This window comes from Tupaia chinensis, unplaced genomic scaffold, assembly GCF_000334495.1.
Source record: "Tupaia chinensis unplaced genomic scaffold, TupChi_1.0 Scaffold150006_1, whole genome shotgun sequence".
Classification (NCBI taxonomy): domain Eukaryota; kingdom Metazoa; phylum Chordata; class Mammalia; order Scandentia; family Tupaiidae; genus Tupaia; species Tupaia belangeri.
The window spans coordinates 580,638-593,016 of NW_006209847.1; the positions used below are offsets into that span (position 1 = coordinate 580,638).

At 34.8% G+C, this 12,379-nt stretch overlaps 1 long non-coding RNA gene across 1 annotated transcript in view; it reads right to left on the reverse strand.

The window, feature by feature from the left end:
• LOC102485801 (uncharacterized) overlaps positions 1-8,374 on the reverse strand; it is a 10,120-nt gene extending 1,746 nt beyond the window's left edge. The window contains exons 1-3 of the long non-coding RNA XR_337808.1: positions 8,346-8,374; positions 6,596-6,657; positions 75-129 (exon numbers count right to left, since the gene is read on the reverse strand). This is a non-coding gene — a long non-coding RNA (uncharacterized LOC102485801). The remainder of the gene's footprint in view (positions 1-74; positions 130-6,595; positions 6,658-8,345) is intronic.
• Between the last annotated feature and the right edge of the window lie 4,005 nt (positions 8,375-12,379).

The following is a 12,379-nucleotide window of genomic DNA, read 5'->3' on the forward strand; positions in this document are numbered from 1 at the left end:
CCTGCTGACATTAAAGAAATGAGAGCCAATTTTTTCATTAGTGCAATCTAGGAGCAGGGTAATCTGGGACTTACCCCTTATTAATATCTTCTGCGTGTTAGTTGAAAAAGAAGGCAATAGAGTGAAAGCCTGAAAAGGAGAAACAAGAGTATGTAGGACATGCCACATTTAAAAGCCTTTATACTAATACGAGCTGAAGTTCCCCCCAAACACTTTTATCTAGTCCTTGTCTGTGCTGTAGTCATTCTAGTTACCCAAAATCTTTTGATTTGCTTGGCTTCCAGTTGGGATGGAAAGTGTAAATCTCTGAGTAAACTTAAAACCAGGGTAGAAACTCAGTGCACTAGGCTGTTTGATGAATAATTGTTTGTTCGTATTTGTAGATTAGCACCTAGAAACCAAGTAAGGCCAAAAATAGTCCATTTCTGAATTATTACCCCTCATTGTTTATCTCCACAAGTCCAGTCTCATAATCAAACAATGAGAAAAAACAAGCTCTGAGAATATTATCATGCAAGTCTGAGAAAAATGGAGCCAGAACATTTGTCCTAATGCCTAAGACCTCTTTGTGGACCCATTCATGACAGCATGACAGAGTAGCAGGTCTTGGAGCTGGCTTCTTCCCTTGATGGCTGCTTGGAAATTTTATCCTAAGAGCAAGCCATCATCATTTAATCATTCAATATCTACTATTCTTACTTTGGGCCAGACACGCTTCTAGGAACTGTTTGCACATATTAGTGAATAGCAGGTAACATGGTGGTTAAAACACTAGACTCCTACATGGCCAACCATCATTCAAATCCTGGACCTGGCAGCTTGTTTTCTCACTTTCTCTCTCTCTCTCATCTCTGCTGAGTGCATGTGCTCTGTAGAAAAATTTAAAAATAATAATAACGATGTTGATAAGTAAAATAAAATAAATAATTAAAAAAAAAAAACCATGACTCTCAACCTTGCAGGGCCTGTAGGTTTGTGTGAAAGGAAGGAGTAGTTGATATAACTTTAGAGCCACATACGGGACCTATAGACTGTGTTAAATCATTTAGACTTTATTATAAACGACATAGAAATGTATTGGCTTGATGGAATTTAAGTGGGGCATGAAGAGATTTTTGGAGAACAACATGGAGATTCCTCAAAGATCTACAAATAGAACTACCATATGATCCAGCAATCCCATTCCTTGGTATCAATCCAAAGAACAGAAAAAACATTAGTCTGAAAAGTGCTTGCACATCGATATTTATTGCAGCATTATTCACAATTGTTAAGACATGGAACCAATCCAAATGAATGGATTAAAAAAGTGTGGCATATATACTGTATGGAATACTACTCAGCTATAAAGAAAAGAAGACCCTGGCTTTTGACAGAGTGGATGAATATGGAAGATTTACTGCTGAGTGAAGCAAGTCAGGCTATGAAGAAGAGACATTGTATGTCTCCACTGAATATATACCAAATGTCCCCACTCTATGGCTGAAATTGAATGACTAGAGGATATAGAAACATAGTAAATGGTTATAAATACCAGATACGGTGTGGGAAGATGGTGGGTGAAGGAGTAGAGTCTGAAGAAGGACATTAAGGAGAAAAGTAGAGAGGAGAGGCATTTATAGGACAAATTAATGGGTTCTTATCTGTTGAAGATAACTTTATAGTATTCTCCACTGGACTGGTGAGAAATGTATATGTGTTGGAATATTCACTGTGTAAGCTAAGTAACATGTGATTGAATGTATAAAATTGAAATAAATAATATAAAAATAAATCATTTTGAATTTATTATAAATGAAATAGAAATGTATTGGCTTGATGGAATTTAAGTGGGGCATGAAGAGATTTACATTATCAAAAGATCCTTTAAACTGCTTGCTATGTGGAGAGTGGCAAAATGAACAAGGAGGAAATTATAGTAATCCATCTGAGAGATAACACTGGCTTGATTTAGGAATGTGGCAGTCAAAATGGGGAGAAATATAAGGTTTGATACATGTACATTCTACAGAAGCTATGTTAAAACGAGATATATAAGTGCAAGTGTCAAGAAGCTAATTGTATATAGTCTAAAGCTCAGAAAAGAGGTTGTAGTTGAAGATAAAATTGTCAACTGTAGTCATATAACTATTGTGCTTAAGGCCATGAGAACAGACGAGATCATCCACTGAGAAACTACAAAAAGGTCTGTTTTATCCTTCTGTCCTTCCTAAAAAAACTTAGAGCAAACATATTTCCAAATTAACCAAGCATTAATGCTCTAATTCTTTGTGATGATATTAATGGGAGAAGAGTAATAGAAGAGAATTAAATAAACTATCCTTAGGCAACACTTATTAATATTATTTTTCAGATTCTCCCTGTGCTTAGTTTATTTCATCTCTTAGGTTGCTTCCAGACTGATACAAATATTTCACAATCTTCTACTACTCTAAGGTCTATCAATTTTTACGTTACTTCCAAAATTTTTTAATTTAAGTATTTTGAGTTTATATTACCTAGACTCAGCATAGAAATGGTTGTTTTTGTCTTTCCTCCTATTTAATGATAATTTCTTGCTCCATGCTGTGAATTCTTACTTTCTCTTAATATTTCCTCGGGGATCTTTATCAAATATTTCTTTTTCTTTCTCTTGAGCTCTACTTTAGCATTTAAAGATGTTCAAGTTATTTTTTTTCTTGTCCTCAGATACAAGCAAGTTGAAAATAAATCTTTTCCACTAATTTGCATCCTTTTCCTTTATAGCTATGTTTCTCCATACTAAATTCCTATTTCTTTTGCCCATACCACTTTAGTAAATTGTGTTTGCGTGTCACCCCTCATAATGCTGTTTGCAAATCTAGTGGACACTTATCTGACCTGACATCTCTGAATCAATTCATATCTCTTCATTTCATCCTTGTACTTGTTTTCAATTCCATTAATATGCTAATGACTGCCAACCATGTTTTTCCCGCTCAACCTCTTTTGAATTTCCTTCCCATATATTTAGAAAAAATGCACAATTTTTCCATTTGATTGGATATTTTAATTAAAAATGGAAAGGGTCATTGTTAGAGCCCTGTATTTATATTGTCGTGTTACCTGGCAGTCAACAGTATTGGGAAGAGACTTCAAAACTCATATCATAACCAGACAGACAACTGGTAGTTGCTTATTTTCAAAAAGATGCATTATAGGTGGTACATAAAATTGCAAGTCAGTGTTTATTAATAAGACTGAGAATGACTTTAATAACAGGACTGAAATAACACATGCTTGTGAAGTGGCTCTGGGTTATTATAGAAACTAATGTTCATTTTCATTATCCTATCTTGATAAAGCATTTATGTAAAATTAAATTTTCCTGAAATTAATGGTTTGGAAATAGCTGGCTATTATTGTACTTCCTAGTTAAGTGTCATTATTTGAAGATGGTGACATCAGATTGTTTTGGAATTCAGTAACTGCTCCCTATGGAGTTTCCCTTTGAAGTCTTTGAAAAGTGTGTCAAGTAAAATGCATAATCATTTCTTTTCATTTGAGTCATGAGTTTTAAATCTGTGCTATACACTTGCAGGCTGTATCACTATTTCAAAACAAATTGAATATGTTAAGAATATACAGGAATTTACCTACCACAATGTTGAAGCAGGGTGATTTTTCTTCTGAAATCCTGTCTTTAGTAAAAAATATGCAAATAATTTTTTCTCAATTTTCCATAACTCTTTGCTTTTGCTACCTCACTTTTAACTAGTCCTCAAGTTTTCTGTGGATTGCTTCTCATACTTTTAGTTTTTAATGCATGCTCAAATTTAACTTTATTATCCACATAATTTTAATTTAAAATTTTATTTTTAATTGTTTAAGCTGTGATTTTACTAACAGTGCATATAATTTTTTTTATTCAATTCAATAGGACTTTAAATAATATAACTACAGAGGACCTAGGCTATCTGTTTACTACATTTGAACCATAAGTATTGCCAAAAATGAACAATATCTCCACACGAATCATATTTGGAAGCAGCACAGTGTAGAGTAGAAGTTATCTCCAGTGTACTGGAGACTGTACAGCAAGGGGTGGATACTAGGAGATGGAAGCGAGCGGCTAAAAGAAAGAAAAAAGTAAAACACTTAATAGACACAAGAATGTAATCTGTTGAAAATAATGGTTGGTCAAGCAGTTGGCATGATGGCTATGGCTATGTTACTGGACCTTCATGTAGTTTACCACGGTTCGAGTCCTGGACCCGGTGGCTTAAATTCATGCCGGGCGTGTGTGTTTGTGTGAGTGCCCAAGATCCCGAGAGGGGAATGGAAGAGAAGGGATTGTGACGTAGTCATCCCCCTGGAGGGTAATTTCTCACTTTCTGTCTCTCTGTCTCTGTCTTTCTGGTGAGCACACCTCTCCAAAAACAAACAAACAAAAATAATATATGGTAATATCTTTGACTTGACTGACGTGCACACATGTGTGCTTAGAAAGGCTATTTTATATGCTGTAAAGATGTAAAATGACTAATATAAATGAAAAACAAGAAACCACTTATAAAAAATTATTTTAGTAAATTCCTCTGAATAGTTCTCATAACATTGAGTAAAATCTCTGATGATAGGGATCTAGACACTGGCATTAAAATAAAACTCATCACCTGGGATAGGTGAGGCTGGGATGAAATAGGGCATAAAGACCGTAATGAGGGACCAGCAGATGGCAAAATGGTTATGTCTCTGGGCTCCCACTTGGCCAATCATTGTTTCAGCCCTGGACCTAAAGGCTTGAAAGTCACACCGGGTGTATGTGCATGCATGCCCAAAATCCCCAGAGGAGAATGGAGGAGAAGAAACTGCTGCATCCATCCTCCATGGGGAGGTGATTTCTCACTTTTTGTCTGTCTCTTTGTCTCTGTCAGTCTCTCTAGCAAAAATCTCTTTCTTGAAAAAGAAAATAAAATAGATGTAATGAAAATTTATGCATCTCTCTTTCTCATATGTCTTAAAAATAAATAAAACTTAAAAATTAATACACATTAAACTCCCAAAGGCAGTTTTAATGTGCAACACTATTTTTTATAGTGCTTAGTATAGTGACTTATAACCTCTGCTGTGAAATTTTTAGTATAATAAACAACTAATAACTAAATAAAACTATAGAATATTTTTAGTGTGGAACTAGGGCTTCAAATCTTGGCTGTTTATCATTTCACGTTTCCTTTATTCAAGTTATGTGAATTCATAATCCTGCATTTCTTTAGTTACATAGGGAAGCTGAGATATCCTCATATGATTCAGATGATTAAATAAAATAATAAAAATATATCATATTTAATTCTGTTTGAAACAGAGAGAGAGAGAAAATGTGAAAGATAGTATTTGATTTATTTATTTTAAAATCATTATTTTATCCTAAACTGCAATCCCCTCCCCTCCATTTGCCTCTCGGGATTTGGGATATACAAGCACATGTGCCAGATGTGTTTTAAAGTGGCCGAGTCAGGAATTCAAACCACAAAGTTGTCATTGTGAGATCTTTAACTATTACAGCAACGACCAGCACCAAGTAGAATATTTTCTGGTTAGTCTATTTTTTTCTTTTATAAATGTGCTGCTTTGTTACTGAAGACTTGGGCATTTTGGGAAGAGGAGAGATGGAAATTGTTTTTGAAGGTTTTTCAGCAACCTTGAGAGTCTTTTCATCCATTTTTTTGCTTTTACTGATTCCTTTGCCTAGAAATCAGTTATTTTTATCAACCACATTCCTCTCATTTATTTACTAGACGAATCTGTATTCACTTCTTAAGTACTAAGCCTTTTAAAATTGCTGAGGATGTAGCCATAAGTAAGCATCTCTTCTAGTGCAAGCACTTGTATAGGAATCACCCTGGTGCTTTTAAAATGCACATCCCTGTACCCATCCTAGACTTAGAGAATCAAAATATCTAGGGATGAGGTTAAAAGTTACAGTTAAGAAATCTTTTTAATTATGTATGTATGCATGTATGTATTTTTGTTATCCCAAAGAATAGTAGTCACTGAGTTAATCTGACAACCTGACAATTAAAATTTAGTGTCATAGATTAAAATAAAAATGGGTTTATTCACTGAGGTAGTTAATAGGAGGGGTATATAATCCAGTTGAAATGAAATCTAAGAAGTGGATTTTATCAGAAGTAGATTTAACCAAATAAAGAATTGGGAGAAAGGAGAAAACATATTAAACTAAATTGAATGTGTAGACTGTCTTAATGAGGAGGAAAATCATGATCTGAAAATAGTTCATCATGGTCAAGGTGCATATGGTGGGGACGTGGGGGGGAAGAACAGGACAGGAACCGAAAGAAATTAAACTGCAAAATAAGAAGTAAATAGCCAGCTCACAAAGGAGCTATGGAATTCATCTTAAGGAGTGTGTACCTCATCCTCAGGGAAAAATAACGGCATAGAATGTTTTAATTAGGAAGGATGTGAACATACCTTCTAGAAATATCATTGCATTATGAAAGATAGGACTCAAAGCTACTTAACCAGGCACCTGACTGTTGCAAGAATCTAGGCTGGAGGTCTCCCAAGTGTACCACATGCCCCAGTAAGGCGATAAACAAGACCCAAATACCTGTGGGGATGATGATGTGGGTAGTAATGTCTTTGTCTTGACTGATATGCTTGGTATTCCTTCTGGAAAAAGAAATGTAATACACTGTAAAGATAAATGTAATTCAACATAATATAAACAATATTATGATAATAAATAAAATAAAAAAACAGAGAATTACAGATTTGTGAAATTGGAAAATTAGGGGAAATGAAAGAAAATTTCTCAATAGAAAATCAGAAATCTCACACCCACATAACTAGTCTTAAGAATGAGTTGAATTTTAACCTTATTTTTCATTTTTCATAATGTGCAATGCATAGTGTTATGTTAAAAAAAGAAAGGTAGTATTTGATCTATTTATTTTTAAGTCATATTTTATGCTTTCTCTTTTACTGTTTTCTAGTTGTCAAAAATAAAATAGTACAATATTACCTGCACAATTTAGAAATAAAGCCAATATCCACATTTTGAAGTTGTTTATAATTTTTACTGATATACCCTCATGATAAATAAAGAATTGGTGTATACTGCTGTAGGCAAGAGATGATATCCACTTGAACTAGAATAAAGGCAGAAGAAAAATATATAGATATATTGGAGGTAATGTTTATAAAATATAATTGGCAAAATAGACAAGGAGCCTTTAAAGAGTTTATGGAAGATGTTTGTCATGAAAAAACAATGTATGAATTTCAAAAATTTTTGGTACAAAAATAAACTCATACTTAAATCCACTTTTCCACAAACTTTTAAGTTCCCTCATAGTAGTATATTCAAGAATTAATTAAGGAAGAAGTAAAAGTCAAGGAAGGATAAGTCCAGACACCTGGCTTAAGCAACTGAAAGAATGATGACAAGTATTCTTTTTTTAACATGAAAAACACAAACCAGAAGTTAAAAAAACCATTTCAGATATGTGCCTCCACAGGGAAATACAGAAAAATAAAGGTAAGAGCTGCTGGAATAAGAAGGTAAAACTCATTGAGCTTTGTTTTCGTGTTATTTTAATGTATCCAGCATTTTATGATTTGAAATGCCTTCCTAAGAAACCCAAGGCAGTTTGGGGATTTGTTCCAGCCTAATTACTAAGCAATTCTGTTATGCTTTGAATGATGATTAATTGGCATCTTATGGAATAGAAAAACAACTCACCACCCCCACCAACTCAGCATTTCCCTTGAATATAATGAAACGAAGTTTTCGTATAAAATGACACATGTCAATTGTTTGTAAATGTGCATGTGAAAACTGAGAACAAAATTGTCATACTTAGTTACTTATAAAACATATAGTAAACAATAATAAAAATCACAATGAGGTAATATGCATGTGATCATTTAAATGATATGTACATACATATTTAAATAACTTTGTAAACTGCCTCTTTTTCTCTATTTTAATTGAGATTTTACATTTCATATATGAAAAACTTCTTTACCACAAACCAATATATTGTAGAGTTGTGGATCATCTTTCCAATTTTCTTTACCTGCCCACAGCATGATTTCTTCTAGGCTCTGAGGTATGCTAATTTGCATGCTGAATTAAACCACTTTATCAATTTGACTTGGTCTATAGGAGAGTACTGAAAAAAGTAGACAGTGCAGCCAGGAGCTGGAGACATGTGTTACTGGATGCATTAAGATGTGATAATCTCTAGTGAATCCTGAAATTGTAGAATGTTAGTAATGGGAACTGCCCCCAACCCACGGGACAGTCGAACAGGTTCCCTGGGGGAGTGAGTGAGAGATGGGACAAACACACGCACACACAATACGAGGTGCTGATCAAGTCTTTTTCTTCTTATGTCTTCCTCTTCCATTTATTGAGGAGAAATGGCTAGTTATATACAGCGGGTGGGCACCAATTGGTTGCCCCAAATGCAAATGAGATAGAACAGCATGAACCAATCATTGATGTGGGTGGATCTCTCCCGTTGCCTAGAAACCCAACCACTTGGGAGGGGGGAGAACGGTTGGTCACATGATTTCTGAGAACCCGTTTGCTCAGTGAGGAAGTGAAGCCTAACGGTTTCCAAGATGGTGGATAGCTCAAGATGGCTTCCATATGCAGTGCCCTCCACAGGGAACAACCTCAGAGATCATCTAGGTCAAGTTTTTTCTTATTCAGACTCGTATAGTCTATGATATCTGACTTTTCTTATCTCCTTATTTTTGTCTTCACAGATCACCTTGCATTTTTGTTTTCCATTATGATCTATGTTTTGAGAAACGTAATATTTATACTAGTAATTCATATTTTTTACAAAAACAGGTTGAAATATATTTGGGACATGTATAATATATAATGAACTCTATTGCTCTTGGATAGCTGATATTTCAGCAGAAGAGGCAAGACATATACAAACAATAACTACTCAAAAACACTTGTAAAATATGCTACAAAAATGTTTCAGGATACGTTTAGAGAATATTATGATTATTTGGACTTGAAATATCATATAAGGAATCATTATCTGTTGATGAGGATGTGTATAGTATTCTCAACTGGACTGAAATGTATATCATGCTGGGTAAAGTCTCTTTACAATCTAAATGATGTATAGTGATTAAATGTATAAATTATAATAAAAATAAAATAAAATGAAGATAATTTTTCCAAAATAAAAGAAATCTTCAATGAAAGAATGACATTAGAATGGAGTCAAAGAGTGGCTAAGATATCATTAGGCATTCTGAGAAAAATATGTCATAAATAAAAATGAAGAGATGAGGAAAGACATGGCATGTTTGAACATCCATTTATGGATTATATGAGAGCAATGAAGTATAAGACTGGAAAGGATAGTTTGTGGCAGATTTGGGGAATCTTCCAGGCTGAGGGTAAAAGTGGTATGCGAATGATCATAATATGTGAAATCAAAACTGATCTTTTAATTTCAAAGATAGTGAGATTTAGAATGGGGATGGCAGTTGGCAGATTATGGAAAGGTCAAAATTTGAGAAAAGAGCTTCTAATTCAAGATGATTGTAAGAAAGGCCAAATGAGGCATAGAAGAAGGGAACACAAAGACCTAGTTGAGAAGTTTTGAGAACCTACACAACTGTAACTCCTCAGATGGAAAGAATGTTCTAGGTTTTGATCGGGAGAATGGAGAAATAAAAGAACATTTCACATAAGAGAAAGTAAGTATTTAAAGAGTAAGAATCATTGCATTAGTTCTAGGCAGGGAGAGTTTGAAAAATTGGTGCATATTCATGTGTCTGTACACAACAGGAAAATAAAAATGGAGAGTTTTGCTTGAGAGAATTTATAATTATACATGTAAATTGGGAGTCAGTCAGAGGTGTTGTTTAGAGTTATGAAAAGGGTGAAAGAAGATGGCATACCGAATTAGTGGATATATTCACACTTGATGGATAGAAGGAAGTGTTATGGGATGGCTTTGGTGATATCCAGGTTCTTGGTGTTTTGGACAAAGAATTGGATGAAACACTCCAGTAGTAAAGTAAAGGATAGTTTATTAAGTTAAAGGGAAAGTAGACTTCTGAGAGGAAAGAGCAGCCAAGCAAAGGGAGAGTGGCTTTTGGGTCCTGGAAATTGCTTTCCACGGTGTTTAAATTCCCTAGCTGGGGTTGTGCTGGTTGATCATCCCATTGGTTATATATCACTGAGTTATCTCATTGGTTATCCACTAGATATCCCCCATGGAAAATCTCTCACCTACATTACCTTGACCAGGGAATTGTCTGCCCTGGTCAGTTTTTCTATCTAACCACAGAAGCAGATGTTCCGGTCCCCTTTCCTGCTTCTGTCTTCTAGCTTTCTTTCTATCCCAGAAGGAGAAAACCAGGAGGAATCTCCTGAAGGTGAGATGGTATTCTAGCAACAAAAGCACCTAATGATTAATTGTAAAAGATGGTGATTTGAAAGCCAATGCTGATCTGTGAGTATTTTCAATTATTCAACTGAGATAAAATCCATATACATATGAATTCATGTATCTGTATATATCTCACAAATAGAACACATGTCAGAGTCTTTCTGCTGTGTGTATCTGTGTGTGTGACAAGGTCTAGCTGTGCTGTGATCCTCCTGAATCATCCTCCCCAATAGCTGGACTATAGGGTTATGTCTCCTTCTGACAAGGCCTTGCTGCAGAGCCCATGCTGGCCACAGTTAGCTGTCCTCCTGGCTCAGTTCCCCAGTAGCTAGGAGTAAAAGCTTGTGCTACCTCCAAGCTTTTTAGGATGGGTTAGGAACTGGACATGGACCTCTTGCATGGTCTCAGCCTGCCAATAGTTATACCAGGAGCACAATAATAGCTGGGCCAAATTCGCTTGTGCTACAAATGTTTATTATCACATTTACCAACCAACGCTCAAGGAAAAGAGTTGGTAGAGTCTTACAACACTAAAACTAGCTTTGAACTATCCATTATAGGAATATCTGTTTATCCTGATATGCCTGTAGGGTATTCCTATTTCTGATATCCCTTATAGGTATATCTATTTATCCTGATATTGCTGTAGGGTATATTTTTTTCTGATTGGCATTAATTTAATAGTAAATATATACTGAGTGCTACTATGTAAAAGATACCTCTCTAGGAGTTAGACATACAATAAGGTACAAAATATACTAAATTCTTACACTTTTATTTGTTCAGGGATACAAAAGATAATAAACAAAAACATACCAGGGAACCAGCAGTTAGCGTAATGGCTATGTCACTGGCCTCCCACGTAGTCGACCGCAGTTCGTGTCCCGGACCCGGTGGCTTAAAACTCACGCCGGGCGCGTGTGCGTGCGTGCCCAAGATCCCGAGAGGAGAATGGAGGAGAAGGGATTGCGGCGTGACCATCCCCCCTGGGGGGTGATTTCTCGCTTTCTGTCTCTATGTCTCTCTCTGTCTGTCTGGCGAGCACATGTGCCCTACAGTGAAAATCTCTCAAAAAAAAAAAAAAAATACCACTAATTGTGAGCTGGCAAAATGTGTTACGAATAAAGGTAAATTATTTAATAAATGTAGAAGCAATTTTGCTTCAGTGGAACATTGCATTTCAATAGAGTTCATTTATGAGTCATTCAATAGATTGTGGATGACTTACAAGTCTTAAAAATAACCAGTCAATCAATAATGAAAAAGATTCAGATATCTTGATCTGAAAAAAGATATAAGATCCGAACATTCTTGCATCTCCCTTAACAAATTGCAGAGGTCACTTATCATTAATTTTACACTTAATTTGCAATAGCAGTCACAATTTGAGGATTATAAATTCAAATATTGTTGCATCCCACACTGAAATAGACATCATAAATGAATTTATGATAAAAATAAACAATGCAGTCAGAGATTTACAAGAAGTGATTTATTTTGGTAACATTCTATCAGTGCTCTAGCTAATGCCTCCAATGTATAATGTATTATTATTATTGTTTGCTAATTACTAATCGAGGCTCTGAGGCTCTTTAAAAAAGAGAGGGGGGAGTACTTTCTCTTCCTAAACATGTGTGTGTGTAAATAGAGTAATATATACCATTTGGCATAGATAGTAAATGAATTAATGATTTCTCTATGATTATTATTGACAATACAATCACACTTATGTCATTTTTATTATGAATATAATCATTCTTACATGTCATTCTTACATTATTTCTGGCAGTGATGTGTTTCTACTGAGAGATATATAACCTCTCATCTCAGCTTTGAAAATACAGACATTTAATGAACAAACAAGTTGGTTTAAATCTAGAGTGTTTGCTTATGATAAATAAATATGGAGCATATATAGTCACTACAAGGATGGAAATTAATATTCTGGCTAAATTAGC